The sequence below is a fragment of the Anomaloglossus baeobatrachus genome, chromosome 3 (genome assembly GCF_048569485.1).
Source record: "Anomaloglossus baeobatrachus isolate aAnoBae1 chromosome 3, aAnoBae1.hap1, whole genome shotgun sequence".
NCBI lineage: Eukaryota > Metazoa > Chordata > Amphibia > Anura > Aromobatidae > Anomaloglossus > Anomaloglossus baeobatrachus.
The window spans coordinates 233,667,568-233,693,482 of NC_134355.1; positions in this window are offsets into that span (position 1 = coordinate 233,667,568).

The window sequence follows — 25,915 nt, forward strand, 5'->3', positions numbered from 1 at the left end:
GAAAGTAACACCACCTTTCCATTTCTACTAGCAAATATTTAACTGTAGGTAGTCCAGGCAATTCTTTGGGGCATAGTATCGGTGCTTGTGATAGTCAGTGACATACCACTGCTGTCAAGAAAGCTACACCGCATCTCTATTTCTACTAGCCGATTTTTACCTTCAGGTAGTCCAGGCAATTCTTTGGGGCATAGTGTCAGTGTCTGTGATAGTCAGTGTTGTACCACTGCTGTCAAGAAAGCTACACCACCTCTCTATTTCTACTAGCCAATTTTTAACTGCAAAAAGTGCAGGCAATTCTTTGAGGCATGGTATCAGTGTCTGTGACAGTCAGTGACGTACCCCTGCTGTCAAGAAAGCAACACCACCTCTCCATTTCTACTAGCCAATGTTTAACTGCAAAAAGTGCAGGCAATTCTTTGGGGCATAGTATCAGTGTATGTGATTGTCAGTGACCTACCACTGCTGTCAAGAAAGCTTCCCCACCTCTCCATTTCTACTAGCCAATTTTTAACTGCAGGTAGTACAGGCAATTCTTTGGGGGCATAGTATCAGTGTCTGTGATAGTCAGTGACGTACTCCTGCAGTAAAGAAAGCAACACCAACTTTCCATTTCTACTAGCAAATATTTAACTGCAGGTAGTCCAGGCAATTCTTTGGGGCATAGTATCAGTGTCTGTGATAGTCAGTGACGTACCACTGCTGTCAAGAAAGCTACACCACCCCTCCATTTCTACTAGCCAATGTTTAACTGCAAAAAGTGCAGGCAATTCTTTGGGGCATAGTATCAGTGTATGTGATAGTCAGTGACCTACCAATTGCTGTCAAGAAAGCTTCCCCACCTCTCCATTTCTACTAGCCAATTTTTAACTGCAGGTAGTACAGGCAATTCTTTGGGGGCATAGTATCAGTGTCTGTGATAGTCAGTGACGTACTCCTGCTGTCAAGAAAGCAACACCACCTTTCCATTTCTACTAGCCAATATTTAACTGCAGGTAGTCCAGGCAATTCTTTGGGGCATAGTATCAGTGTCTGTGATAGTCAGTGACGTACCACTGCTGTCAAGAAAGCTACACCACCTTTCCTTTATTACTAGCCAATTTTTAACTGCAAAAAGTGCAGGCAATTCTTTGGGGCATAGTATCAGTGTCTGATAGTCAATGACGTACCACTGCTGTTAAGAAAGCTACAGCTTTTCTCCATTTCTACTAGACAGTTTTTAACTGCAGGTAGTCCAGGCAATTTTTTTGGGGCATAGAATCAGTGTCTGTGACAGTCAGTGACGTACCCCTGCTGTTAAGAAAGCAACACCACCTTTCCATTTCTACTAGCCAATGATTAACTGCAGGTAGTCCAGGCAATTATTTGGGGCATAGTATCAGTGTCTGTGAAAGTCAGTGACATACCCCTGCTGTCAAGAAAGCAACACCACCTTTCCATTTCTACTAGCCAATATTTAACTGCAGGAGGTAGTCCAGGCAATTCTTTGGGGCATAGTATCAGTGTCTGTGATAGTCAGTGACATACCACTGCTGTCAAAAAAGCAACACCACCTCTCCATTTCTACTAGCCAATGTTTAACTGCAAAAAGTACAGGCAATTCTTTGGGGCATAGTATCAGTGTATGTGATAGTCAGTGACCTACCACTGCTGTCAAGAAAGCTTCCCCACCTCTCCATTTCTACTAGCCAATTTTTAACTGCAGGTAGTACAGGCAATTCTTTGGGGGCATAGTATCAGTGTCTGTGATAGTCAGTGACATACTCCTGCTGTCAAGAAAGCAACACCACCTTTCCATTTCTACTAGCCAATATTTAACTGCAGGTAGTCCAGGCAATTCTTTGGGGCATAGTATCAGTTTCTGTGATAGTCAGTGACGTACCACTGCTGTCAAGAAAGCTACACCACCTCTCCTTTTCTACTAGCCAATTTTTAACTGCAAAAAGTGCAGGCAATTTTTTGGGGCATAGTATCAGTGTCTGATAGTCAATGACGTACCACTGCTGTTAAGAAAGCTACAGCTTTTCTCCATTTCTACTAGACAGTTTTTAACTGCAGGTAGTCCAGGCAATTTTTTTTGGGCATAATATCAGTGTCTGTGACAGTCAGTGACGTACCCCTGCTGTCAAGAAAGCAACACCACCTTTCCATTTCTACTAGCCAATATTTAACTGCAGGTAGTCCAGTCAATTCTTTGGGTTATAGTATTAGTGTCTGTGATAGTCATTTACGTACCACTGCTGTCAAGAAAGCTACACCACCTCTCAATTTCTACTAGCCAATGTTTAACTGCAAAAAGTGCAGGCAATTCTTTTTGGCATAGTATCAGTGTATGTGGTAGTCAGTAACCTACCACTGCTGTCAAGAAAGTAACACCACCTTTTCATTTCTACTAGCCAATATTTAACTGCAGGTAGTCCAGGCAATTCTTTGGGGCATAGTATCGGTGTCTGTGATAGTCAGTGACATACCACTGCTGTCAAGAAAGCTACACCACCTCTCCTTTTCTACTAGCTGATTTTTAACTGCAAAAAGTGCAGGCAATTTTTTGGGGCATAGTATCTGTGTCTGTGATAGTCAATGACGTACCACTTCTGTTAAGAAAGCCAGAGCACTTCTCCATTTCTACTAGACAGTTTTTAACTGCAGGTAGTCCAGGCAATTCTTTGGGGCATAGTGTCAGTGTCTGTGATAGTCAGTTTTGTACCACTGCTGTCAAGAAAGCTACACCACCTCTCTATTTCTACTAGCCAATGTTTAACTGCAAAAAGTGCAAGCAATTCTTTGGGGCATAGTATCAGTGTATGTGATAGCCAGTAACCTACCACTGCTGTCAAGAAAGTAACATAACCTTTCCATTTCTACTAGCCAATATTTAACTGCAGGTAGTCCAGGCAATTTTTTGGGGCATAGTATCGGTGTCTGTGATAGTCAGTGACGTACCACTGCTGTCAAGAAAGCTACACCACCTCTCCATTTCTACTAACCAATGTTTAACTGCAAAAAGTGCAGGCAATTCTTTGTGGCATAGTATCACTGTATGTGATAGTCAGTGACCTACCACTGCTGTCAAGAAAGTAACACCACCTTTCCATTTCTACTAGCAAATATTTAACTGTAGGTAGTCCAGGCAATTCTTTGGGGCATAGTATCGGTGCTTGTGATAGTCAGTGACATACCACTGCTGTCAAGAAAGCTACACCGCATCTCTATTTCTACTAGCCGATTTTTACCTTCAGGTAGTCCAGGCAATTCTTTGGGGCATAGTGTCAGTGTCTGTGATAGTCAGTGTTGTACCACTGCTGTCAAGAAAGCTACACCACCTCTCTATTTCTACTAGCCAATTTTTAACTGCAAAAAGTGCAGGCAATTCTTTGAGGCATGGTATCAGTGTCTGTGACAGTCAGTGACGTACCCCTGCTGTCAAGAAAGCAACACCACCTCTCCATTTCTACTAGCCAATGTTTAACTGCAAAAAGTGCAGGCAATTCTTTGGGGCATAGTATCAGTGTATGTGATTGTCAGTGACCTACCACTGCTGTCAAGAAAGCTTCCCCACCTCTCCATTTCTACTAGCCAATTTTTAACTGCAGGTAGTACAGGCAATTCTTTGGGGGCATAGTATCAGTGTCTGTGATAGTCAGTGACGTACTCCTGCAGTAAAGAAAGCAACACCAACTTTCCATTTCTACTAGCAAATATTTAACTGCAGGTAGTCCAGGCAATTCTTTGGGGCATAGTATCAGTGTCTGTGATAGTCAGTGACGTACCACTGCTGTCAAGAAAGCTACACCACCCCTCCATTTCTACTAGCCAATGTTTAACTGCAAAAAGTGCAGGCAATTCTTTGGGGCATAGTATCAGTGTATGTGATAGTCAGTGACCTACCAATTGCTGTCAAGAAAGCTTCCCCACCTCTCCATTTCTACTAGCCAATTTTTAACTGCAGGTAGTACAGGCAATTCTTTGGGGGCATAGTATCAGTGTCTGTGATAGTCAGTGACGTACTCCTGCTGTCAAGAAAGCAACACCACCTTTCCATTTCTACTAGCCAATATTTAACTGCAGGTAGTCCAGGCAATTCTTTGGGGCATAGTATCAGTGTCTGTGATAGTCAGTGACGTACCACTGCTGTCAAGAAAGCTACACCACCTTTCCTTTATTACTAGCCAATTTTTAACTGCAAAAAGTGCAGGCAATTCTTTGGGGCATAGTATCAGTGTCTGATAGTCAATGACGTACCACTGCTGTTAAGAAAGCTACAGCTTTTCTCCATTTCTACTAGACAGTTTTTAACTGCAGGTAGTCCAGGCAATTTTTTTGGGGCATAGAATCAGTGTCTGTGACAGTCAGTGACGTACCCCTGCTGTTAAGAAAGCAACACCACCTTTCCATTTCTACTAGCCAATGATTAACTGCAGGTAGTCCAGGCAATTATTTGGGGCATAGTATCAGTGTCTGTGAAAGTCAGTGACATACCCCTGCTGTCAAGAAAGCAACACCACCTTTCCATTTCTACTAGCCAATATTTAACTGCAGGAGGTAGTCCAGGCAATTCTTTGGGGCATAGTATCAGTGTCTGTGATAGTCAGTGACATACCACTGCTGTCAAAAAAGCAACACCACCTCTCCATTTCTACTAGCCAATGTTTAACTGCAAAAAGTACAGGCAATTCTTTGGGGCATAGTATCAGTGTATGTGATAGTCAGTGACCTACCACTGCTGTCAAGAAAGCTTCCCCACCTCTCCATTTCTACTAGCCAATTTTTAACTGCAGGTAGTACAGGCAATTCTTTGGGGGCATAGTATCAGTGTCTGTGATAGTCAGTGACATACTCCTGCTGTCAAGAAAGCAACACCACCTTTCCATTTCTACTAGCCAATATTTAACTGCAGGTAGTCCAGGCAATTCTTTGGGGCATAGTATCAGTTTCTGTGATAGTCAGTGACGTACCACTGCTGTCAAGAAAGCTACACCACCTCTCCTTTTCTACTAGCCAATTTTTAACTGCAAAAAGTGCAGGCAATTTTTTGGGGCATAGTATCAGTGTCTGATAGTCAATGACGTACCACTGCTGTTAAGAAAGCTACAGCTTTTCTCCATTTCTACTAGACAGTTTTTAACTGCAGGTAGTCCAGGCAATTTTTTTTGGGCATAATATCAGTGTCTGTGACAGTCAGTGACGTACCCCTGCTGTCAAGAAAGCAACACCACCTTTCCATTTCTACTAGCCAATATTTAACTGCAGGTAGTCCAGGCAATTCTTTGGGTTATAGTATTAGTGTCTGTGATAGTCATTTACGTACCACTGCTGTCAAGAAAGCTACACCACCTCTCAATTTCTACTAGCCAATGTTTAACTGCAAAAAGTGCAGGCAATTCTTTTTGGCATAGTATCAGTGTATGTGGTAGTCAGTAACCTACCACTGCTGTCAAGAAAGTAACACCACCTTTTCATTTCTACTAGCCAATATTTAACTGCAGGTAGTCCAGGCAATTCTTTGGGGCATAGTATCGGTGTCTGTGATAGTCAGTGACATACCACTGCTGTCAAGAAAGCTACACCACCTCTCCTTTTCTACTAGCTGATTTTTAACTGCAAAAAGTGCAGGCAATTTTTTGGGGCATAGTATCTGTGTCTGTGATAGTCAATGACGTACCACTTCTGTTAAGAAAGCCAGAGCACTTCTCCATTTCTACTAGACAGTTTTTAACTGCAGGTAGTCCAGGCAATTATTTGGGGCATAGTATCAGTGTCTGTGAAAATCAGTGACGTACCACTGATGTCAAGAAAGCTACACCGCCTCTCTATTTCTACTAGCCGATTTTTAACTTCAGGTAGTCCAGGCAATTCTTTGGGGCATAGTGTCAGTGTCTGTGATAGTCAGTGACGTACCACTGCTGTCAAGAAAGCTACACCACCTCTCCTTTTCTACTAGCCAATTTTTAACTGCAAAAAGTGCAGGCAATTTTTTGGGGCATAGTATCAGTGTCTGATAGTCAATGACGTACCACTGCTGTTAAGAAAGCTACAGCTTTTCTCCATTTCTACTAGACAGTTTTTAACTGCAGGTAGTCCAGGCAATTTTTTTTGGGCATAATATCAGTGTCTGTGACAGTCAGTGACGTACCCCTGCTGTCAAGAAAGCAACACCACCTTTCCATTTCTACTAGCCAATATTTAACTGCAGGTAGTCCAGGCAATTCTTTGGGGCATATTATCAGTGTCTGTGATAGTCAGTGACGTAACACTGCTGTCAAGAAAGCTACACCACCTCTCAATTTCTACTAGCTAATGTTTAACTGCAAAAAGAGCAGGCAATTCTTTGGGGCATAGTATCAGTGTATGTGATAGTCAGTGACCTACCACAGCTGTCAAGAAAGCTACCCCACCTCTCCATTTCTACTAGCCAATTTTTAACTGCAGGTAGTACAGGCAATTCTTTGGGGCATAGTATCAGTGTCTGTGATAGTCAGTGATGTACTCCTGCTGTCAAGAAAGCAACACCACCTTTTCATTTCTACTAGCCAATATTTAACTGCAGGTAGTCCAGACAATTCTTTGGGGCATAGTATCAGTGTCTGTGATAGTCAGTGACGTACCACTGCTGTCAAAAAATCTACACCACCTCTCCTTTTCCACTAGCCAAATTTTAACTGCAAAAAGTGCAGGCAATTCTTTGGGGCATAGTATCAGTGTCTGTGATAGTCAATGACGTACCACTGCTGTTAAGAAAACTACAGCACTTCTCCATTTCTACTAGACAGTTTTTAACTGCAGGTAGTCCAGGCAATTCTTTGGGGCTTAACATCAGTGCCTGTGATAGCTAGTGACGTACCACTGCTGTCAAGAAAGCAACTCCACCTTTCCATTTCTACTAGCCAATATTTAACTGCAGGTAGTCCACGTAATTCTTTGGGGCATAGTATTAGTGTCTGTGATACTCAGTGATGTACCACTGCTGTTAAGAAAGCTACCCCAACTCTGATACTATGCCCCAAAAGAATTGCCTGGACTACCTGCAATTAAAAATTGGCTAGTAGAAATGGAGAGTTTGGGTAGCTTTCTTGACAGCAGTGGTAGGTCACTGACTTTCACAGACACTAATACTATGCCCCAAAGAATTTCTTGCACTTTTTGCAGTTAAAAAATATAAATAGCTAGTAGAAATGGAGAGGTGAAGTAGCTTTCTTGACAGCAGTGGTAGGTTACTGACTATCACATACACTGATACTTAGCCCCAAGGAATTGCCTGCACTTTTTGTAGTTATAAATTGGCTAATAGAAATTGAGAGGTGGTGTAGTTTCTTGACAGCAGTGGTACATAACTGACTATCACAGACACTGAGACTATGCTCCAAATAATTGCCTGGACTACTTGCAGTTAAAAACTGGCTAGTGGAAATGGAGAAGTGCTGTAGCTTTCTTAACAGCAGTGGTACAGCATTGACAATCACAGACACTGTAATCCAAAGAAATGCCTGCACTTTTTGCAGTTAAAAACTGGCTAGTAGAAATGGAGAGGTAATGTAGCTTTCTTGACAGCAGTGGTACGTCACTGACTGACACAGACACTGATACTATGCCCCAAAGAATTGCCTGGACTACCTGCAGTTAAATATTGGCTAGTGGAAATGGAAAAGTGGTGTTGCTTTTTTGACAGCAGGGGTACGTCACTGACTGTCACAGACACTGATACTATGCCCCAAAGAATTGCCTGCACTTTTTGCAGTTAAAAAATGGCTAGTAGAAATGAAGAGTTGGGGTAGATTTCTTAACAGCAGTGGTACATCACTGAGTATCACAGACACTAATACTATGCCCCAAAGAATTACCTGGACTACCTGCAGTTAAAAAATGGCTAGTAGAAATGGAGAGTTCGGGTAGCTTTCTTGACAGGAGTGGTAGGTTACTGAGTATCACAGAGACTGATACTATGCCCCAAAGACTCGCCTGGACTACTGCAGTTAAATATTGGCTAGTAGAAATGGAAAGGTGGTGTTGCTATCTTGACAGCAGGGGTACGTCACTGACTGTCACAGACACTGATACTATGCCTCAAATAATTGCCTGGACTATCTGCAGTTAAAAATTGGCTAGTAGAAATGGAGAAGTGCTGTAGCTTTCTTAACAATAGTGGTACGTCATTGACTATCACAGACACTGATACTATGCCCCAAAGAATTGCCTGCACTTTTTGCAGTTAAAAATTGGCTAGTAGAAATGGAGAGGTGGTGTAGCTTTTTTGACAGCAGTGGTACGTCACTGACTATCACAGACATACTGTGCCCCAAAGAATTGCCTGGACTACCTGCAATTAAAAATTGGCTAGTAGAAATGGAGAGTTGTGGTAGCTTTCTTGACAGCAGTTGTAAATCACTGACTATCACAGACACTGATACTATGCCCCAAATAATTTCCTGCACTTTTTGCAGTTAAACATTGGCTAGTAGAAATGTAGAGGTGGTGTAGCTTTCTTGACATCAGTGGTAAGTCACTGATTTTCACAGACACTGATACTATGCCCCAAATAATTGCCTGGACTACCTGCAGTTAAAAATTGGCTAGTAGAAATGGAGAAGTGCTGTAGCTTTCTTAACAGCAGTGGTACGTCATTGACTATCACAGACACTGATACTATGTCCCAAAGAATTGCCTGCACTTTTTGCAGTTAAAAATTGGCTAGTAGAAATGGAGAGGTGGAGTAGCTTTCTTGACAGCAGTGTTACGTCACTGACTATCACAGACACTGATACTATGCCCCAAAGAATTGCCTGTACTACCTGCAGTTAAAAATTGGCTAGTAGAAATGGAGAGGTGGGGTAGCTTTCTTGACAGCAGTGGTACAACACTGACTCTCACGGACACTGATACTATGCCCCAAAGAATTGCCTGGACTACCTGCAGTTAAATATTGGCTAGTAGAAATGGAAAGGTGGGAGAACGTCACTGACTGTCACAGACACTGATACTATGCCCCAAAGAATTGCCTGCACTTTTTGCAGTTAAAAATTGGCTTGTAGAAATGGAGAGGTGGTGTAGCTTTCTTGACAGCAGTAGTTTTTCACTGACTATCACAGATACTGATACTGTGCCACAAAGAATTGCCGGTACTACCTGAAGTTAAAAATTGGCTAGTAGAAATGGAGAGGTGGGGTTAGCTTTCTTGACAGCAGTGGTAGGTCACTGACTATCACATACACTGATATTATGCCCCATAGAATTGCCTGCACTTTTTGCAGTTAAACATTGGCTAGTAGAAATGTAGAGGTGGTGTAGCTTTCTTGACAGCAGTGGTACGTCACTGACTATCACAGACACTGATACTATGTCCTAAGGAATTGCCTGGACTACCTGCAGTTAAAAATTGGCTTGTAGAAATGGAGAGGTGGTGTACCTTTCTTGAGAGCAGTGGTTTGTCACTGACTACCACAGACACTGATACTATGCCCCAAAGAATTGCTTGTACTACCTGCAGTTAAAAAATGGCTAGTAGAAATGGAGAGGTGGTGTAGCTTTCTTGACAGCAGTGGTACGTCACTGACTATCACAGACACTGATACTATGTCCTAAGGAATTGCCTGGACTACCTGCAGTTAAAAATTGGCTTTTAGAAATGGAGAGGTGGTGTACCTTTCTTGACAGCAGTGGTTTGTCACTGACTACCACAGACACTGATACTATGCCCCAAAGAATTGCTTGTACTACCTGCAGTTTAAAATTGGCTAGTAGAAATGGAGAGGTGGGGTAGCTTTCTTGACAGCAGTGGTAGGTCACTGACCATCACATACACAGATACTATGCCCCAAAGAATTGTCTGCACTTTTTGTAGTCAAACTTAGGCTAGTATAAATGGAGAGGTGGTGTAGCTTTCTTGAAAGCAGAAGTACGTGACTGACTGTCACAGACACTGATACTATGCCACAAAGAATTGCCTGCAGTTTTTGCAGTTAAAAATTGGCTAGTAGAAATGGAGAGGTGGTGTATCTTTTTTGACAGCAGTGGTTTGTCACTCACTGTCACAGACACTGATACTATGCCCCAAAGAATTGCCTGTACTACCTGCAGTTAAAAATTGGCAAGTAGCAATGGAGAGGTGGGGTAGCTTTCTTGACAGCAGTGGTACAACACTGACTATCACAGACACTGACACTATGCCCCAAAGATTTGCCTGGACTACCTGAAGTTAAAAATTGGCTAGTAGAAATGGAGAGGTGGAGTCGCTTTCTTGACAGCAGTGGTAGGTCACTGACTATCACAGACACTGATACTATGCCCCAAAGAATTGCCTGGACTACCTGCAATTAAAAATTGGCTAGTAGAAATTGAGAGTTGGGTAGCACTCATGACAGCAGTGGTAGGTCACTGACTATCACAGACACTGATACTATGCCCCAAAATATTGCCTGCAATTTTTACAGTTAAAGAATGGCTAGTAGAAATGGAGAGGTGTGGTAGCTTTCTTGACAGCAGTGGTAGATCACTGACTATCACATACACTGAGACTATGCCCCAAAGAATTGCCTGCACTTTTTGCAGTTAAACATTGGCTAGTAAAAATGGAGAGGTGGTGTAGCTTTCTTGACATCAGTGGTTTGTCACTGATTTTCACCGATACTGATACTATGCCCCAAATAAATACCTGGACTACCTGCAGTTAAAAATTTGCTAGTAGAAATGGAGAAGTGCTGTAGCTTTCTTAACAGCAGTTGTACGTCATTGACTATCACAGTCACTGACACTATGCCCCAAAGAATTGCCTTCACTTTTTGCAGTTAAAATTTGGCTAGTAGAAATGTAGAGGTTGTGTAAATTTCTTGACAGCAGTGGTACATCACTGACCATCACAGACACTGATACTATGCCCCAAAGAATTGCCTGCAATTTTTGCAGTTAAAAAATGGCTAGTAGAAATGGAGAGTTGGGGTAGCTTTCTTGACAGCAGTGGTAGGTCACTGACTATCTCGTACAATGATACTATGCCCCAAAGATTTGCCTGCACTTTTTGGAGTTAAACATTGGCTAGTAGAAATGGAGAAGTGGTATAATTTTTAACTGCAGGTAGTCCAGGCAATTATTTGGGGCATAGTATCAGTGTCTGTGAAAATCAGTGACGTACCACTAAAGTCAAGAAAGCTACAACACCTCTCCATTTCTACTAGCCAATGTTTAACTGCAAAAAGTGCAGGCAATTCTTTGGGGCATAGTATCAGTGTCTGTGATACTCAGTAACCTACCACTCCTGTTAAGAAAGATACCCCAACTCTCTATTTCTACTAGCCAATTTTTAACTGCAGATAGTCCAGGCAATTCTTTGGGGCATAGTATTAGTGTCTGTGATACTCAGTGATGTACCACTGCTGTTAAGAAAGCTACCCCAACTCTCCATTTCTACTAGCCAATTTTTAACTGCAAAAAGTGAAGGCAATTCTTTGGGGCATAGTATCAGTGTCTGTGACAGTCAGTGACGTACCCCTGCAGAAAGCAACACCATCTTTCTATTTCTACTAGCCAATATTTAACTGCAGGTAGTCCAGGCAATTCTTCGGGGCATAGTATTAGTGTCTGTGATAGTCAGTGTTGTACCCCTGCTGTCAAGAAAGCTACACCACCTCTCCATTTCTACTAGCCAATTTTTAACTGCAAAAAGTGCAGGAAATTCTTTGGGGCATAGTATTAGTGTCAGTGATAGTCAGTGACCTACCACTGCTGTCAAGAAATCTACTCCACCTCTCCATTTCTACTAGCCAAGTTTTACCTGCAGGTAGTCCAGGCAAATCTTTGGGGCTTAACATCAGTGCCTGTGATAGCTTATGACGTGCCACTGCTGTCAAGAAAGCAACACCACCTTTCCATTTCTACTAGCCAATATTTAAATGCAGGTAGTCCAGGCAATTCCTTGGGGCATAGTATCAGTGTATGTGATAGTCAGTGACCTACCACTGCTGTGAAGAAAGCTACCCCACTTCTCCATTTCTACTTGCCATTTCTTAACTGCAAAAAGTGCAGGCAATTCTTTGGGGCATAGTATTAGTGTCTGTGATAGTCAGTGACCTAACACTGCTGTCAAGAAACCTACCCAAGCTCTCCATTTCTACTAGCCAATTTTTAACTGCAGGTAGTCCAGGCAATTCTTTGGGGCATAGTATCAGTGTCTGTGATACTCAGTAATCTACCACTCCTGTCAAGAAAGCTACCCGAACTCTCCATTTCTACTAGCCAATTTTTACCTGCAGGTAGTCCAGGCATTTCTTTGGGGCTTAACATAAGTGCCTGTGATAGCTAGTGACGTACCACTGCTGTCAAGAAAGCTACACCACCTCTCCATTTCTACTAGCCAATTCTTAACTGCAAAAAGTGCAGGCAATTCTTTGGGGCATAGTATCAGTGTCTGTGACAGTCAGTGACGTACCCCTACTGTCAAGAAAGCAACACCACCTTTCCATTTCTACTAGCAGATAATTAATTGCAAAAAGTCCAGGCAATTTTTTGGAGCATAGTATCAGTGTCTGTGATACTCAGCAACCTACCACTCCTGTCAAGAAAGCTACCCGAACTCTCCATTTCTAGTAGCAAATTTTTAACTGTAGGTAGTCCAGGAAATTCTTTGGGGCATAGTATTAGTGTCTGTGATACTCAGAGATGTACCACTGCTGTTAAGAAAGCTACCCGAACTCTCCATTTCTACTAGCCAATTTTTAACTGCAAAAAGTGCAGGCAATTCTTTGGGGCATAGTATCAGTGTCTGTGAAAATCAGTGACGTACCACTGATGTCAAGAAAGCTACACTACCTTTCCATTTCTACTAGCCAATTTTTACCTGCAGGTAGTCCAGGCAATTCTTTGGGGCATAACATCAGTGCCTGTGATAGCCAGTGACGTACCACTGAGTCAAGAAAGCTACACCACCTCTCCATTTCTACTAGCCAATATTTAACTGCAAAAAGTGCAGGCAATTCTTTGAGGCATAGTATTAGTGTCTGTATTAGTTATTGACGTACCACTGTTGTCAAGAAAGCTACACCCCCTCTCCATTTCTACTAGCCAAATTTTAACTGCAGGTAGTCCAGGCAATTGTTTGGGGCATAGTATGTGTCTGTGATAGTCAGTGACCTACCACTGCTGTCAAGAAAGCTACACCACCTCTCCATTTCTACTAGCCAAATTTTAACTTCAGGTAGTCCAGGTAATTCTTTGGGGCATAGTATCAGTGTCTGTGATACTCAGTGATGTACCACTGCTGTCAGGAAAGCTACACCGCCACTCCATTTTTTACTAGCCAATTTTAAAACTGCAGATAGTCCAGGCAATTCTTTGGGGCAGAGCATCAGTGCCTGTGATAGCCAGTGACGTACCACTGCTGTCAAGAAAGCTACACCACCTCTCCATTTCTACTAGCCAATTACTAACTGCACAAGTGCAGGCAATTCTTTGTTGCATAGTATCAGTGTCTGTGATAGTCAATGACGTACCACTGCTGTTAAGAAAGCTACAGCCCTTCTCCATTTCTACTAGCCAATTCTTACCTGCAGGTAGTCCAGGCAATTCTTTGGGGCATAGCATCAGTGCCTGTGATAGCCAGTGACGTACCACTGATGTCAAGAAAGCTACACCACCTCTCCATTTCTACTAGCCAATATTTAACTGCAAAAAGTGCAGGCAATTCTTTGAGGCACAGTATTAGTGTCTGTATTAGCTATTGACGTACCACTGCTGTCAAGAAAGCTACACCCCCTCTCCATTTCTACTAGCCAAATTTTAACTTCAGGTAGTCCATGTAATTCTTTGGGGCATAGTATCAGTGTCTGTGATACTCAGTGATGTACCACTGCTGTCAGGATAGCTACACCACCTCTCCATTTTTTACTAGCCAAATTTTAACTGCAGGTAGTCCAGGCAATTGTTTGGGGCATAGTATGTGACTGTGATAGCCAGTGACGTACCACTGCTGTCAAGAAAGCTACACCACCTCTCCATTTCTACTAGCCAATTACTAACTGCACAAAGTGCAGGCAATTCTTTAGGGCATAGTATCAGTGTCTGTGATAGTCAATGACGTACCACTGCTGTTAAGAAAGCTACAGCCCTTCTCCATTTCTACTAGCCAATTTTTAACTGCAGGTAGTCCAGGCAATTATTTGGGGCATAGTATCAGTGTCTGTGAAAATCAGTGACGTACCACTGATGTCAAGAAACTTACACTACCTCTCCATTTCTACTAGCCAATTTTTACCTGCAGGTAGTCCAGGCAATTCTTTGGGGCATAGCATCAGTGCCTGTGATAGCCAGTGACCTACCACTGCTGTCAAGAAAGCTACACCACCTCTCCATTTCTACTAGCCAAATTTTAACTTCAGGTAGTCCAGGTAATTCTTTGGGGCATAGTATCAGTGTCTGTGATACTCAGTGATGTACCACTGCTGTCAGGAAAGCTACACCACCTCTCAATTTCTGCTAGTCAATTTTTACCTGTAAGTAGTGCAGGCAATTCTTTGGGGCATAGTATCAGTGTCTGTGATAGTCAGTGACGTACCACTGCTGTCAAGAAAGTTACACCACATATCAATTTCTAATAGCCAATGTTTAACTGTAAAAAGTACAGGCAATTCTTTGGGTCATAGTATCATTGTCTGTGATAGTCAGTGACCTACCACTACTGTCAAGAAAGCTTGCCCACCTCTCCATTTCTACTAGCCAATTTTTAACTTCAGGTAGTCCAGGCAATTATTTGGGGCACAGTATCAGTGTCTGCGATAGTCAGTGATGTAACACTGCTGTTAAAGAAGCTACACAACCTCACTATTTCTTCTGGCCATTTTTTAACTGCAGGTAGTCCAGGCAATTCTTTGGGGCATAGTATCAGTGTCTGTGATAGTCAGTGATGTACCACTCCTGTCAAGAAAGCTACACCACCTCTTCATTTCTTCTGGCCATTATTTAACTGCAAAAAATGCAGGCAATTCTTTGGGGCATAGTATCAGTGTCAGTAGTAGTCAGTGACCAACCTCAGCTGTCAAGAAAGCTACTCCAACTCTCCATTTCTACTAGCCAATTTTTAACTGCAGGTAGTCCTGGCAATTCTTTGGGGCATAGTATCAGTGTCTGTGATACTCAGTGATGTACCACTGTTGTCAGGAAAGCTACACCACCTCTCCATTTCTACTAGCCAATTTTTAACTGCAGGTAGTCCTGGCAATTCTTTGGGGACATATTATCAGTGTCTGTGATAGTCAGTGACGTACCACTGCTGTCAAGAAAGCTACACTACCTCTCCATTTCTACTAGCCAATTTTTAACTGCAGGTAGTCCTGGCAATTCTTTGGGGGCATAGTATCAGTGTCTGTGATAGTCAGTGACCTACGACTGCTGTCAAGAAAGCTACCCCAACTCTCCATTTCTACTAGCCAATTTTTAATTGCATGTAGTCCAGGCAATTCTTTGGGGCATACTATCAGTGTCTGTGATAGTTAGTGACCTTCCACTGCTGTCAAGAAAGCTACCCCACCTCTCCATTTGTACTAGCCAAATTTTAACTGCAGGTAGTCCAGGCAATTCTTTGGGGCATAGTATCAGTGTCTGTGATAGTCAGTGACGTACCACTGCTGTCAAGAAAGCTACAACACCTCTCCATTTCTACTAGCCAATGTTTAACCAAAGGTAGTCCAGGCAATTCTTTGGGGCATAGTATCAGTGTCTCTGATACTCAGTGATGTACTACTGCTGTCAGGAAAGCTACACCAACTCTCCATTAATACATGCCAGTTTTTAACTTAAGGTAGTCCAGGCAATTCTTTGGGGCACAGTATCACTGTCTGTGATAGTCAGTGACCTACCACTGCTGTCAAGAAAGCTACCCCACCTCTCCATTTCTACTAGCCAATTTTTAACTGCAGGTAGTCCAGGCAATTATTTGGGGCATAGTATCAGTGTCTGTGATAGTCAGTGACGTACCGCTGCTGTCAAGAAAGCTACCCCACCTCTCCATTTCTACTAGCCAATTTTTACCTGCAGGTAGTCCAGGCAATTCTTTGGGGCAAAGCATCAGTGCCTGTGATAGCCAGTGACGTACCACTGCTGTCAAGAAAGCTACACCACCTCTCCATTTCTACTAGCCAATTTTTAAATGCAAAAAGTGCAGGCAATTCTTTGGGGCATAGTATCAGTGTCTGTGATAGTCAATGATGTACCACTGCTGTTAAGAAAGCTACAGCACTTCTCCATTTCTACTAGAAAATTTTTAACTGCAGGTAGTCCAGGCAATTCTTTGGGGAACAGTATCAGTGTATGTTATAGTCAGTGACCTACCACTGCTGTCAAGAAAGCTACCCCACCTCTCCATTTCTACTAGCCAATTTTTAACTGCAGGTAGTCCAGGCAATTATTTGGGGTATAGTATCAGTGTCTGTGAAAATCAGTGACGTACCACTGATGTCAAGAAACTTACACTACCTCTCCATTTCTACTAGCCAATTTTTACCTGCAGGTAGTCCAGGCAATTCTTTGGGGCATAGCATCAGTGCCTGTGATAGCCAGTGACCTACCACTGCTGTCAAGAAAGCTACACCACCTCTCCATTTCTACTAGCCAAATTTTAACTTCAGGTAGTCCAGGTAATTCTTTGGGGCATAGTATCAGTGTCTGTGATACTCAGTGATGTACCACTGCTGTCAGGAAAGCTACACCACCTCTCAATTTCTGCTAGTCAATTTTTACCTGTAAGTAGTGCAGGCAATTCTTTGGGGCATAGTATCAGTGTCTGTGATAGTCAGTGACGTACCACTGCTGTCAAGAAAGTTACACCACATATCAATTTCTAATAGCCAATGTTTAACTGTAAAAAGTACAGGCAATTCTTTGGGTCATAGTATCATTGTCTGTGATAGTCAGTGACCTACCACTACTGTCAAGAAAGCTTGCCCACCTCTCCATTTCTACTAGCCAATTTTTAACTTCAGGTAGTCCAGGCAATTATTTGGGGCACAGTATCAGTGTCTGCGATAGTCAGTGATGTAACACTGCTGTTAAAGAAGCTACACAACCTCACTATTTCTTCTGGCCATTTTTTAACTGCAGGTAGTCCAGGCAATTCTTTGGGGCATAGTATCAGTGTCTGTGATAGTCAGTGATGTACCACTCCTGTCAAGAAAGCTACACCACCTCTTCATTTCTTCTGGCCATTATTTAACTGCAAAAAATGCAGGCAATTCTTTGGGGCATAGTATCAGTGTCAGTAGTAGTCAGTGACCAACCTCAGCTGTCAAGAAAGCTACTCCAACTCTCCATTTCTACTAGCCAATTTTTAACTGCAGGTAGTCCTGGCAATTCTTTGGGGCATAGTATCAGTGTCTGTGATACTCAGTGATGTACCACTGTTGTCAGGAAAGCTACACCACCTCTCCATTTCTACTAGCCAATTTTTAACTGCAGGTAGTCCTGGCAATTCTTTGGGGACATATTATCAGTGTCTGTGATAGTCAGTGACGTACCACTGCTGTCAAGAAAGCTACACTACCTCTCCATTTCTACTAGCCAATTTTTAACTGCAGGTAGTCCTGGCAATTCTTTGGGGGCATAGTATCAGTGTCTGTGATAGTCAGTGACCTACGACTGCTGTCAAGAAAGCTACCCCAACTCTCCATTTCTACTAGCCAATTTTTAATTGCATGTAGTCCAGGCAATTCTTTGGGGCATACTATCAGTGTCTGTGATAGTTAGTGACCTTCCACTGCTGTCAAGAAAGCTACCCCACCTCTCCATTTGTACTAGCCAAATTTTAACTGCAGGTAGTCCAGGCAATTCTTTGGGGCATAGTATCAGTGTCTGTGATAGTCAGTGACGTACCACTGCTGTCAAGAAAGCTACAACACCTCTCCATTTCTACTAGCCAATGTTTAACCAAAGGTAGTCCAGGCAATTCTTTGGGGCATAGTATCAGTGTCTCTGATACTCAGTGATGTACTACTGCTGTCAGGAAAGCTACACCAACTCTCCATTAATACATGCCAGTTTTTAACTTAAGGTAGTCCAGGCAATTCTTTGGGGCACAGTATCACTGTCTGTGATAGTCAGTGACCTACCACTGCTGTCAAGAAAGCTACCCCACCTCTCCATTTCTACTAGCCAATTTTTAACTGCAGGTAGTCCAGGCAATTATTTGGGGCATAGTATCAGTGTCTGTGATAGTCAGTGACGTACCGCTGCTGTCAAGAAAGCTACCCCACCTCTCCATTTCTACTAGCCAATTTTTACCTGCAGGTAGTCCAGGCAATTCTTTGGGGCAAAGCATCAGTGCCTGTGATAGCCAGTGACGTACCACTGCTGTCAAGAAAGCTACACCACCTCTCCATTTCTACTAGCCAATTTTTAAATGCAAAAAGTGCAGGCAATTCTTTGGGGCATAGTATCAGTGTCTGTGATAGTCAATGATGTACCACTGCTGTTAAGAAAGCTACAGCACTTCTCCATTTCTACTAGAAAATTTTTAACTGCAGGTAGTCCAGGCAATTCTTTGGGGAACAGTATCAGTGTATGTTATAGTCAGTGACCTACCACTGCTGTCAAGAAAGCTACCCCACCTCTCCATTTCTACTAGCCATTTTTTAACTGGAAAAATTGCAAGCAATTCTTTGGGGCATAGTATCAGTGTCTGTGATAGTCAGTGACCTATGACTGCTGTCAACAAAGCTACCACAATTCTCCATTTCTACTAGCCTATTTTTAATTGCATGTAGTCCAGGCAATTCTTTGGGGCATAGTATCAGTGTCTGTGATAGTCAGTGATGTACTACTGCTGTCAGGAAAGCTGCACCACCTCTCCATTAATACACGCCAATTTTTAACTTAAGGTAGTCCAGGCAATTCTTTGGGCCACAGTATCACTGTCTGTGATAGTCAGTGACCTACCACTGCTCTCAAGAAAGCTACCCCACCTCCCCATTTCTACTGGCCAATTTTTAACTGCAGGTAGTCCAGGCAATTATTTGGGGCATAGTATCAGTGTCTGTGAAAATCAGTGACGTACCACTGATGTCAAGAAAGCTACACCACCTCTCCATTTCTACTAGCCAATTTTTACCTGCAGGTAGTCCAGGCAATTCTTTGGGGCATAGCATCAGTGTTTGTGATAGCCAGTGACGTAGCACTGATGTCAAGAAAGCTACACCACCTCTCCATTTCTACTTGCCAAATTTTAACTTCAGGTAGTCCAGGTAATTATTTGGGGCATAGAATCAGTGTCTGTGATACTCAGTGATGTACCACTGCTGTCAGGAAAGCTACAACACCTCTCCATTTTTTACTAGCCAATTTTTAACTGCATTTAGTCCAGGCAATTCTTTGGGGCATAGTATCAATGTCTGTGATAGTCAGTGATCTACCACTGCTGTCAAGCAAGCTACCTAAACTCTCCATTTCTACTAGCCAATTGTTAACTGCAGGTAGTCCAGGCAATTCTTTGCGGCATAGTATCAGTGTCTGTGATACTCAATGATGTACCACTGCTGTCAGTAAAGCTACACCACCTCTCCATTTCTACTAGCCAATTTTTAACTGAAGGTAGTCAAGGCAATTCTTTGGGGCATAGTATCAGTGTCCGTGATAGTCAGTGACCTACCACTGCTGTCAAGAAAGCTACAACACCTCTCCATTTCTACTAGCCAATTTTTTAACTTTAGGAAGTCTAGATAATTCTTTGGGGCATAGTATCAGTGTCTGTGATAGTCAGTGACTACCACTACTGTTAAAAAAGCTACAGCACTTCTCCATTTCTACTAGCCAATTTTTAACTGCAGGTAGTCCAGGCAGATCTTTGGGGCATAGTATCAGTGTCTGTGACAGTTAGTGACGTACCACTGATGTGAAGAAAACAACACCACCTTTCCATTTCTACTAGCCAATGTTTAACTGCAGGTAGTCCAGGCATATATTTGGGGCATAGTATCAGTGTCTGTGATAGTCAGTGAGGTACCACTGCTGTCAAGAATGCTACAACACCTCTCCATTTCTACTGGCCATTTTTTAACTGCAAAAAGTACAAGCAATTCTTTGGGGCATAGTGTCAGTGTCTGTGATAGTTAGTGACATAACACTGATGTTAAGAAAGCTACACCACCTCTCCATTTCTACTAGCCAATTTTTACCTGCAAAAAGTGCAGGCAATTCTTTAGGGCATAGTATCAGTGTCTGTGACAGTCAGTGACGTATGACTGCTGTCAAGAAAGCTACCCCAACTCTCCATTTCTACTAGCCAATTTTTAACTGCAGATAGTCCAGGCAAATTTTTTGGCATAGTATCAGTGTCTGTGATACTCATTGACCTACCACTCCTGTCAAGAAAGCTACCCGAACTCTCCATTTCTACTAGCCAATTTTTAACTGCAGGTAGTCCAGGTAATTCTTTGGGGCATAGTATTAGTGTCTGTGATACTCAGTGATGTACCACTGCTGTTTTGAAAGCTACCCCAACTCTAAATTTCTACTAGCCAATTTTTAACTGCAAAAAGAGCAGGCAATTCATTGGGGCATAGCATTAGTGTATGTGATAGTCAGTGACCTACCACTGCTGTCAAGAAAGCTACCCCACCTCTCCATTTCTTCTAGCCATTTTTTAACTGCAAAAAGTGCAGGCAATTTTTTGGGGCATAGCATTAGTGTATGTGATAGTCAGTGACCTACCACTGCTGTCAAGAAATCTACACCACCTCTCCATTTCTACTAGCCAATTTTTAACTTCAGGTAGTCCAGGCAATTCTTTGGGGCATAGTGTCAGTGTCTGTGATAGTCATTGTTGTACCACTGCTGTCAAGAAAGATATACCACCTCTCCATTTCTACTAGCCAATTTTTAACTGCAAAAAGTGCAGGCAATTCTTTGGGGCATAGTATCAGTGTCTGTGATAGTCAGTGACCTATCACTGCTGTCAAGAAAGCTACCCCACCTCTCCATTTCTACTATCCAATTTTTAACTGCAGGTAGTCCAGGCAATTCTTTGGGGAATAGTATCAGTGTATGTGATAGTCAGTGACGTACCACTGCTGTCAAGAAAGCTACCCCTCCTCTCCATTTCTACTAGCCATTTTTTAACTGCAAAAAGTGCAGGCAATTCTTTGTGGCATAGTATCAGTGTCTGTGATAGTTACCTACCACTGCTGTCAAGAAAGCTACCCCATCTCCCCATTTCTACTAGCCAATTTTTAACTTCAGGTAGTCCAGGCAATTCTTTGGGGCATAGTGTCAGTGTCTGTGATAGTCAGTGTTGTACCACTGCTGTCAAGAAAGCTACAACACCTCTCCATTTCTACTAGCTAATTTGTATCTGCAAAAAGTGCAGGCAATTTTTTGAGGCATGGTATCAGTGTCTGTGATAGTCAGTGACAAACCACTGCTGTCAAGAAAGCTACACCACCTCTACATTTCTACTAGCCATTTTTTAACTGCAAAAAGTGCAGGCAATTCTTTGGGGCATAGTGGCAGTGTGTTACGAACCGGCGCCGCCATAGCCGCAAGCAGCCTGCTGCGGTTCCTGTTGCGCCCAGGTGCCGGCTGCCGTTCTTGGCCGTGCCTCGGGTCATCCAGTTGGCTGTTCCTTCCACCACGTCTAAGTGTGGAGAGGCGGCTAGTGCGCATGCGTGCTCCGATTTACCCCAGCCAGAGTTTAAGCCCGGTGTTTTGCCTAGTGAGCATGCTCAGCCTGTTTGTGTTATGTCTGAGACTAAGTCCTCAGTTCAGGCTACTGAGCATGCTCCCACAATTAACCCTAACAGCCTCTTTGCACAGGTACTTGGACTTCGTGCTGTGTCTAAGTTCTGGGATGTGCCTACTGAGCATGCTCAAACTGATAGTCTGCTTTCTGAGCCTGTTGCTCAGGCTACTGGGCATGTGTGTCGCCCGGGGACCAGGGGTACTCAGATCCGGGCCACGGGGTCACTCCTGTGGGTATCACGGTAGCGTGACCCAGTCTGTGATCCCAGGCTCCACAGTAAAAGGGGATTTGGTAAGGGAGATTGTCCGTGACGCCACCCACGGTTGTGGTGAGGTTGTGACACCACCGCTGCTCTGGACGGGGATCCCGGGAGCGATGACAGGGAGCAGCGTAGTTGTTATGTCCCCTCCGTGGGTAGGGGGGTTGGTTGTCCCGGGGCCCGGTGATGGGGTAAGCAGGGAGCAGGGCGCAGTGCTGCAGTGCGGTGCCCGAGGGCACGGGCGTACTCACAAGTAAGTCACACGGAGTCACTGGTAAACTAGTAATTGCCGGTGTCCGCAGCCTTCGGTACGGGGGTGTTAGTGTCCCACACACGGTGCAGCAGCCCTTGTTGTTCTTTCCCTGCAGCCAGGTGCCTTTTCTCTCCACTCTCTTCCTCTTTCTCCTCAGCCGGGAACGGGGAATCCACTCCCCTGTAGTGATCCGGGTACCCAGGTACCGAGGGGCCACCGCCCTGCTCCGGCTACCTCTGGCCCCTTCCTCACTACAGCCTGTCCCGGCCCTCTCGGAGCACGCTTTGCTTTCAGCCTGGGAGCTACAGCTCCAGGCTCCACTTCTGTCTCCTCTCCAAACACTCTGCTCTGCTTTTCTCCTACCCTGGGGGATGTGGTTTGTCTTGCTGCACCGGTGTGAGATCAGATTACCATGGAGGATTAACTCTTTCTGTGACAACCTGGCTGTGCCAGGGCGTCACACATGCTCAGGCACTTAGTGCACCAGAGGCTAGGTCCGGTAAGGACCTCACTGATCATGTCCGTGAGGTGGCACGTCCTGATAGGGCAGAGGGTGTCAGGTGTCCTGATGACGTGGCAACTCCGGACTGGCACGCAGAGGCCCGCCCCTATGATCTGACACCTCAGTATTGGTCGTCAGACAATGACTGGTGAAGTGTTTGGGGCGTGGCTGCCATGAGGTCATCAATGACGTGGCGGTTCCGGATAGGTCGTATGTGACGTCACTGATGACATGGCACTCTGCTATTGGACCTTGGTGGTTCCACCCTGGGATTGGGGCGGACCCAGGTTATAAAAGGGGCTGGAGACAACATGGAGGTGTGCAGTCTTCACTTTTGCTCAGTCAGAGCACACCTCCATGTTAGAGCCTCATTGCGGCATAAGCCTATGTTGGGAAGCGGTAGGTAGGGTTAGGCGAACAGTGCCTGTCACGCCAAGATTCGTGGCTCGGCACATCAGGGTCAGGCGCCATGCTTCCCTCCTGCCGTTCCAGTCTTGCTATAGCAGCCCAGTGGCGTTTACTGGGTAGCGGCTGCTGTGCTTCCTGTCCGATTGTGCCCCCTAGCACACGGACAACGCACCTGCTGCGCGACCTGTCCGATTGTGCCCCCTACGCACACGGACAACGCACCTGCTGCGCCACCTATCCGATTGTGCCCCCTACGCACACGGACAACGCACCTGCTGCGCCACTTGTCCGATTGTGCCCCCTACGCACACGGACAACGCACTTGCTGCGACACCTGTCCGGTTGTGCCCCCTACGCGCACGGACAGCGTACCCCAGGACCCCTGTGGAGTTAACAGGGTGTTCCTTATCCTCCTCGGCTTCTCGGTCAATGCTACTGGTGTACCCATCTGGCCTGACGTGTCCTACACACACGTGGCCAGTCGAGAGGTGGCCAGAAACGCTAATCGGAGGACCGCTCGGCCTGACGTGTCCTACACATGTGGCCGACAGGGCACTTTCGTGGCGGTCTTCCGGTCAACGCTACCTGGTTAGCACCCGACCTGACGTGATTCCTGCACACGTGGTTGGTGTAGCCCTAGGTGCACCAAAACGCTAATCGGGTTGTCGTCCGGTCTGACGTGTCCCAACACACGTGACCGGTTCCCAGCGTTCCTGGGTTATCTCAGAGCCATCCAGCTCTATAGTCTCCGCCTAACCCTCAGGTGCAAGCAGCTCCTTTGTCATCTGGAGCATGGTGGGCCCCGACTGGCGATTAGGATATATACCCCCTGGTCCTAATCTGCCGGTCCCCCGTAACACAGTGTCTGTGATAGTCAGTGACCTACCACTGCTGTCAAGAAAGCTACACTACCTCTCAATTTCTACTAGCCAATTTTTACCTTCAGGTAGTCCAGGCAATTCTTTGGGGCATACTGTCAGTGTCTGTGATAGTCAGTGTTATACCACTGCTGTCAAGAATGCTACACCACCTCTCCATTTCTATTAGCCAATTTTTAACTACAAAAAGTGCAGGCAATTCTTTGGGGCATGGTATCAGTGTCTGTGATAGTCAGTGACCTACCACTGCTGTCAAGAAAGCTACCCCACCTCTCCGTTTCTACTAGCCAATTTTTAACTTCAGGTAGTCCAGGCATTTCTTTGGGGCATAGTATCAGTGTCTGTGATAGTCTATGACCTACCACTACTGTCAAGAAAGCTACACCACCTCTCCATTTCTACTAGCCAATGTTTAACTGCAAAAAGTGCAGGCAATTCTTTAGGGGATAGTGTCAGTGTCTGTGATAGTCAGGGGCGTACCACTGCTGTCAAGAAAGCCACACCACCTCTCCATTTCTGCTAGCTATTTTTTAACTGCAAAAAGTGCAGACAAGTCTTTGAGGCATGGTATCAGTGTCTGTGATAGTCAGTGACCTACCATTGCTGTCAAGAAAATTATTTCACCTCTCCTTTTCTACTAGCCAATTTTTAACTTCAGGTAGACCAGGCAATTCTTTAGGGCATAGTGTCAGTGTCTGTGATAGTCAGTGTTGTTCCACTGCTGTCAAGAAAGCTACCCCACCTCTCCATTTCTACTAGCCAATTTTTAACTGCAAAAAGTGCAGGCAATTCTTTGGGGCATAGTATCAGTGTCTGTGATAGTCAATGACCTACCACTGCTGTCAAGAAAGTTACCCCACCTCTCCATTTCTACTAGCCAATTTTTAACTGCAAAAAGTGCAGGCAATTCTTTGGGGCATAGTATCAGTGTCTGTGATAGTCAATGACCTACCACTGCTGTCAAGAAAGCTACCCCAACTCTCCATTTCTACTAGCCAATTTTTAATTGCAGGTAGTCAATTCAATTCTTTGGGGCATAATATCAGTGTCTGTGATAGTGAGTTACCTACCACTGCTGTCAAGAAAGCTACACCACCTCTCCATTTCTACTAGCCAATATTTAACTGCAGGTAGTCCAGGCAATTATTTGGGGCATAGTATCAGTGTCTGTGAAAATCAGTGACGTACCACTGATGTCAAGAAAGCTACACCACCTCTCCATTTCTACTAGCCAATGTTTAACTGCAAAAAGTGCAGGCAATTCTTTCGGGCATAGTATCAGTGTATGTGATAGTCAGTGACCTACCACTGCTGTCAAGAAGGCTAACCCACCTCTCCATTTCTACTAGCCAATTTTTAACTGCAGGCAGTCCAGGCAATTCTTTGGGGCATGGTACCAGTGTCTGTGATAGTCAGTGACAAACCACTGCTGTCAAGAAATCTACACCACCTCTCCATATCTACTAGCCAATTTTTAACTGCAGATAGTCCAGGCAATTCTTTGGGGCATAGTATCAGTGTCTGTGACAGTCAGTGACACACCATTGCTGTGAAGAAAGCAACACCACCTTTCCATTTCTACTAGCCAATGTTTAACTGCAGGTAGTCCATGCATATATTTTGGGCATAGTATCAGTGTCTGTGATAGTCAGTGACGTACAACTGCTGTCAAGAAAGCTACACCACCTCTCCATTTCTACTGGCCATTTTTTAACTGCAAAAAGTGCAAGCAATTCTTTCGGGCATAGTGTCAGTGTCTGTGATAGTCAGTGACGTACCACTGCTGTCAAGAAAGCTACCCCAACTCTTCATTTCTACTAGCCAATTTTTAACCGCAGGTAGTCCAGGCAATTCTTTGGGGCATAGTATCAGTGTCTGTGATACTCAGTGACCTACCACTCCTGTCAAGAAA